General features: G+C 47.4%; 1 long non-coding RNA gene across 1 annotated transcript; it reads left to right on the top strand.

The window, feature by feature from the left end:
- Positions 1-1,774: 1,774 nt before the first annotated feature.
- Positions 1,775-5,785, top strand: LOC134565129 (uncharacterized). The gene is made up of 3 exons (XR_010083783.1): positions 1,775-1,850; positions 2,676-2,887; positions 4,953-5,785. It is a non-coding gene; the product is annotated as an uncharacterized LOC134565129 (long non-coding RNA).
- Positions 5,786-6,659: the final 874 nt, after the last annotated feature.

Below are 6,659 nucleotides of genomic sequence, written 5' to 3'. Positions count from 1 at the left end.
TTTTCGATTGTCATTTGTTTCATCTTTCTGAGTCTTCTTCTTCTGCTGCTGGTTTTGGGGACAGTGTGGCGAAATGTCCAGGCTTTCCGCACAGGTAGCAGATGATGTGTCGAGGCTGTCTTGGTGAAGTCTGTTGCTTCTCTACCTCTGGTGTTGCAGTGGCTACCATCTTTGTATTGTTCAGTCCAGGCTTTTCTTCTGGTGTGCTGAACAGCTCTGCTTTCCTGGCACATGCTTTTATTGTGTCAGTGTGGGAGGAGGTTCGATGGGAAGTCCTAGAATTACTCTGGGGCAGGCTTCATTTGCATTCCTCTGAGCCATCTCTTTAAGTAGTTCTTCTTGTGCCACTGGGTCTTTTCTTTCTATTTGTGCTCCTAATCGGTCGATGAACTGCAACAAACTTTCTGAATCATATTGTTTAATATTGACATAGCTACCTGGTGATACAACTGTTGGTATTTGGTTAAAAGCTTTTCCTGCAACTTTACAGATTTTCTCTAGAATGAATTTGGATAATACTCGAGTTTTGTCTTCTGGATTAGCCCATTGTTTTTCACCACACAGGTGCTCATAGGTTATGTCTGTCCCTTCTAAATCTTTAGCACCCTGTGTGGTATTTTTAAGTTCTTCTAGACGACCTTTCAAAGTTTTTTTCCAGGTGTCTTCCCAGAGGTCAAACACTGAGGGAGTTAAAAGGCACCTGAATATATCTTTGAGGTCTGCGGGTGTTGGAGTCCAGGGTATCCCTCTGGTCGCCCTGGAGGGTCAGGAACCCAGTCGGGGGGGGTCTGCAACCCGGACAGGGGGGTTTGGAACGTGTGCAGGGGGGTCTGGGATCTGTACAGGGGGGTTGTAAGCCTTGGCACAGAGCCCAGGGAGATGCAGGCTTTGGCTTCAGTCCATGGGAGAAACTACCTACACTGCAGGAGGAGTTACAAGTCACCAAAGCGTGAAATAGATAGTAATCAGTTTATCACTGGGGGTGCATGTATTTTGGGTGTGTGGACTCGAGAGGACAAGATGGAGGATTCAGGGTGTGGTCCTGTCCTCCTTCTTCTTCTTCTGGTCCGACATTTCTGCTGTGAAGGTGGCATGTTTGGATAGGGTCAAAGTAGATATGACCTGTCTAGCATAGATGTTGGGTATTGGTAATTAATTGTAAATAATAGAAACGTAATATGTAGTATAAGAGGTCAAGACCCTCCCAGAGGAGGGGAGAGCGTTGTTGCCCCTGCTGCTGCATGGAGCTCCGCAGGGCACGAGAAGAGCTTGTGAGATAAGAAATAATAAACAGAGAGCGAGACCTTGAACACAAGAAACCTGAAGACTCCGTGTGTTTCTTTGCACCCAGCTCGCGACTCATCAAAGGGCAGAGACAATTTATCACCCTAATCTCAGGGGGTTAAACCCGAGATGCGGGGACTAGCTCAAAGAAGGACAGAGTAGCTCACATCATGCTTCTAAATATTTCACTATCTCAGCCAAATTATTTTTGGCTTTTGCATAATTCTTTTTTATTTTGGTAAAAGAAAGGTTGGTAAGTTCTGGTTGCATTATCTCTACCAGTATATTGTACAGGAGCAGCTAAGAATACTCTTTCACTTGTTTGGCTTTGATTATTAGGGCTTTCACACCCGGTCCTGTTTCTGTGGGGACTGGCAGTGAGCTTGCTTTCCTCTCCCCCTTCCTCTTTCCACCCCCTGGCCCCGGGAACCCCCGGAACCCCAGCCCCGGCAGCCTCGGGAACTCCGACCCCGGGTCCGGCTCCGCCCTCGGCAGCCCCGGAAACCCCGGCCCTGCGTCCGGCTCTATTCCCGGCAGCCCCGGAAACCCCTGCAACCCTGGCCCCGGTACTACCCCGACCCCCAGCCCTGCAGGGGCCGGGTGGGTAGGCGTGGCAACTGGGTGGGGGGTGTGGGAGCCAGGAGGGGGGGTAGAAACTGGGTGTTGGAAGGGGGGGGGTGTGGGACATGGGAAGTGGGAGGGGGGGGTGGGCTATCTGGATGGGTGGGGTATCCGTGGGAACTGGGATTGCAAAATCAGGAGGTGGGGTTGCAGGATAATGTCATGCAGGGTGGGAACATGGGGGAGGGGGTGGGGCCATCTGGGGGGAGGAAGGGGTTGTAGGACCAGAAAGGGGTTGGGGGAGAGGGCATGTGGGTGAAAGGGATTCTGGGAAGAAGAGGGGCAAGATGGAGGGCTGGCCATGTGCTTTTGGCCATATTGGATCTCTGCTACATGCCCGGGCATGTCTTGGGACCATGCCACGTGGTTTGGCTCAGGTATGGGGTAAGGGGTTTTGTTTTCAGAGCTAGAAAAACACAAAGTACAAGGTACAGTAGCTGGGAAAGAGGGGTATAGGGAAAATTCTCTGTCAGCCTGCACACAGCTTTCAGAGCCAGGGTTCTGAAAAAGAGGCGGAGGACCAGGTGGACTGTGGCTTTCAGACCAGACTCCCTGCATTTTCTGGGTTGTCCTGTGAGTCTCTCTCAGCTCAGGGGCAGAGGGAATGGGAGTAGGGGTAGGGGAAATGCTGGGAGGGGGGTTTGTGGTGGCTGATCCTCCATCTCTCTCTTACTTCTTTATGAACTAAAAGGAACACTGAGAGAAATTTAGATGCTATTTTATCTTCTAGTTCTACTCTGTTTGTTAATAACTCTCCAACTTTGTCCCAGGCAAGTTCTGGCAAGTTTCCTCTGTAAGTCTCCAGACACAGCCACTTTCTGCCAGTTCTGCTTCTGCTCTTGTTCTGATCACGAAGGCTGGGTGGTGATGAAGTCACCCCTCCTCTTGCTGAACCTCACTTTCCCAGAGGCAACTGATGTCTGATCAACTGAACAGATGATTATTTTAAACCTGTTAATAAAAACACATGCATCTCATTAAGGTAATGAAACATGATATTGGAAATTAGAGGATGTTATTGAAAAGAACAGGGCATATGCCTTTATTAATATTCAGCTCTTTATTAAAGTGATCAGCTTATTATTAAAGTCATCAGCAGGATTGCAGAGTCCGATTGGCGTTTTCCATGCTGCTGCAGCCATCCGGAGGAGTAGGTGCTGTCCCAGCTCATCATTCCATTGCAAACAGTAGATGCCGAGTCCCTGTTCCCATAGGAACAACTAGGAGTTCTCTCTGGTCCACCATCAACATGCAGGGGGGTGAGCAGTCTGCTGTAGGAGTGCAGAGTCAGCTCTTTACCCTCAGGGAAAAACCTTGAGAGTTTCCCGTTCTCTGTCTCAGTCACCTGAGTGGGCCCGCTCCCATTCCATTCAGACTCTTAATAGATTATGGAGAGTCTTCAAACTCCACTCTTTGCTTGGCCAGGGCACCACCTGGATCTTTTCACTGTGTCTAGTCTTCCATTTTGGGGTGCCTTTCATCCCCAAAGAACTCTCTCCCAGCGTGCTGTGTGTTCGTCTTATTTGCATATGCCCACCTCAAGTAGGCAGCATGGGGGGTGGAAAACTAGGTAAGCTCGGATTACAGTAGGCACAGCTAGGACAATGACATTGCTTTTAACATGCTAATGTAGGAATGCAGGACCAGCAGGGTGGCTGCTCAGCCCTGCCAGGGATGGGGGTCACCTGTCTCCTCCTCTGGGGCAGGGGCTGCGCTGTCAGCCACAGCTCTCAGCCGGCTGGCTGGGCTGCCGCTTCCCGGGGGCAGCAGCCTCACCCCAGCTATTATGGGGTTCTCTGCAAAAGAGGAAAACCTCCCATTTTTCTAAAAGGCAGGGAGACGACACAAATTGGGAGGAGGGTGGGGTTGCATTCTGAGTTCAGAGCTCTTTTAATATGCTAATGGGTGCTCTGTGCTTTACTCTGGGGGGATGGAGGGACTGTCTCCCTATGGAGCTAGGACAGAGATAGCCCAGCCCCTCCCGACCAGGAAATTTGTTTATAACATTATGAAAGAATTAAAAACTGCCCGTGGCTGCTGCAGTGGTCCTGGAGGGGGCTGGGCTATCCCTGTCCTAGCCCCATAGTGAGACAGCCGCACCATCCCCCCAGAGGAAAATGCAGGGCACCCATTAGCATATTAAATCAAGTTGGAAGACAGAGAGAAGCTGCCCCGAAGGGGAACTGCCCTGTGCCATTCTCCTACCTCATTAAAATGTGAAAAGAAGCAGCTCCTGTCTAAATGGCCCTGTCATTGTTCGCTGTAACTACCTTCTCAGCAGGGATACCTCTGCAGGGACCAGGACAAATGCATATGCATTTGTATATGCAAATAAAACCGACCCTGTAAATCCTGGGAGAGCTTTTTTGAGAGGAATTGCACCCCAAGATGGGAAGCTAGATGCATCAGAGGAGAATTAGATAGTGCCCCGGCCGAGCAAGGAGTGGACGCACCCCCTGGCCTGGTTTGAAGACTCACCATAACCTATGAGGAGTCTGAATCGAATGGGAGCTGGCCAGCTGAAGTGACTGGGACAGAGAACTAGAAACCCTTGAGGTTTTTCCCTGAGGGTAAAGAGCTGACTCTGCACTCCAGTGGCAGACCCCTCACTGCTCTGCCTTCTGATGGTTGACCAGAGAGAACTTCTAGCTGTTCCTATGGGAACAAGGACTCAGCATCTACTGTTTGCAGTGGAATGATGAACTGGGACAGCACCTGCTCCTTCAGATGTCTGCAGCAGCATGGAAAACTCCGATCGGACTCTGCAATCCTGCTGATGACTTTAATAATAAGCTGATCACTTTAATAAAGAGCTGAATATTAATAAAGGCATATGCCCTGTTCTTTTCAGAGGATACTAATCATAGAAATTAGAAAAGTACATTAAAAGAGTAGGCATTCAGATGATGTATTGCTGCCCTTAGAAAAAACAGGAATATGTAGGAATGCAAGGATGCTTGATAAGAAGGAGAATGTTTACCCAAAGCAGAGACAAGAATGCAAGTGAACCAAAGATACTAAAGATAACAGGCGCCTTGCACCCCCAGGGACAGATAAAACTGACCTTACAGCTTGAACTATGACCAGAGAACCAGTGAGCATGCGCAAGGCGGCAGGGTCAAAAGTTCATCTCAGAGGAAGAATTCTGCCTTCATCGCTGAGACCCCCGAGAGACCACCAGAGACAACTGCGCAGGCGCAAAAGACTGATGAGCTAATTTGTTACATTCCCCTGTGGGAATGGTTTCTCCCCCCCTCAGGGACCCCTAGAGCATGCAACCATGTAGTTTGACCCTTCCTTCCCTTTCTGACCCTACTGGCTGTGTCCCAAACTGCTCCTCCCTGGCAAGAGCTGAGAAAAGACCCTGTTCCTCTGTGCATGCCCTCTTTCCCTCTGGACACCACCTGGAATAAACATCTTACTGCAGCTAAGGGTTAGAGCCTCTTTTGGGTCCTTTATCCTGTCTATGAAATATTCCTCCAAAGCCTTCTAAGGCCTGAGATAGCTTGGAACTTCGGAGGGGTTAAAAAGGAGGATTTATTTCACTAATTAGCATACGAAGCTGAGGGGAGGGAAGCCAAAGGATGAATATACATGAAGGTATTGTGAAACTCAATACATATGTAACATTCTAGAGGATAAAAGAAAAAATGTAAAAGCGGGGAGCATGCCTTTGAGAATTATCTCGCATCGTGCCCAGCACTGAATAAAACTGCATACCTACTTTAAAACTCGCTCTGCCTCTGAGTTTTAGAGTCCTTTCCGCGTGTCAGTAATGAATCAATTGAAAAAATTATTTTGAAAAAAAATTTGCCATCTTGATAAGGTGGATTTTCCTTTAGAAGCCTGGAAACTCTTTTGGGAAACTTCATACAGCTAGTTTACAGCATGTTTTTTCACTTACTTGTTTTCTAACTGCATATAACTTACAACCAAAAACTTGGTAGATCTGAACACATAGAGCCTCTAGCAGATATGATCTGAGCTCAGCACTGAAATTTAGCTTTGATAACTCTTTTTCCAAATTTCGTAATATAACTATTGTATCATTCCAGCTCTCTTAAGGCCCTATATTCCCCTTTTTTTTTGTTGTTTTTGTTTTTAAAAAACACCATGCATGGCTCTTGCCAAGAACATAAAGAAAATAACAAAACAAAACTACATATGTAGTAAAACAAGAAACTTACAGCAATCAAGAATAAGTCAGGTACAACCATTAGGAATAATTCATATAATACACAATCATCAACACATGTGAAATTAGGTACTTAGCAATCTCTGAAATACTGTATCATCATCCTAGAGTCTGTAAACAGCTGACAGACTGTAAATCAGTGAAGATTTAGACAATCATTTTCAGGCTGATGATTCTCCAGACTCTTGTCAAAGATAGATCCAGCTGTCATTCATAGGGTCGAAATGCCAAGTCAAAGCGACTTGAATGCTGTTTTGATACAGAAACCCCTGGGTCTGTTGGCAAATTTTCTGTCCACATAGAGCTAAGGCCTGGCCACTGCCTGAGCTCTAAGCTGGAAGAGAATTCCCTAGACCTCTTTCAGAACAAGTCTCTTAAGAATCTTAGGGTGAATGACTAGTTGAACCATCTAATAACTGGTCTCCTCCCTCCCTGAAATTCCCTCAGGATAGGGATGCTTTAAACACAGCAAACTTTTGGACTGCTTCTGTAACAAGAACTAAAGGTCACAATATCATCAGTTCAGAGGAGGTCTTCAATGAAGCTCAGACATCATTTC

This window comes from Prinia subflava (genome assembly GCF_021018805.1).
Source record: "Prinia subflava isolate CZ2003 ecotype Zambia chromosome W unlocalized genomic scaffold, Cam_Psub_1.2 scaffold_33_NEW, whole genome shotgun sequence".
NCBI lineage: Eukaryota > Metazoa > Chordata > Aves > Passeriformes > Cisticolidae > Prinia > Prinia subflava.
The sequence above is the reverse complement of the archived record's forward strand: the minus strand, read 5'-3'. Positions and strand labels throughout refer to the sequence as shown.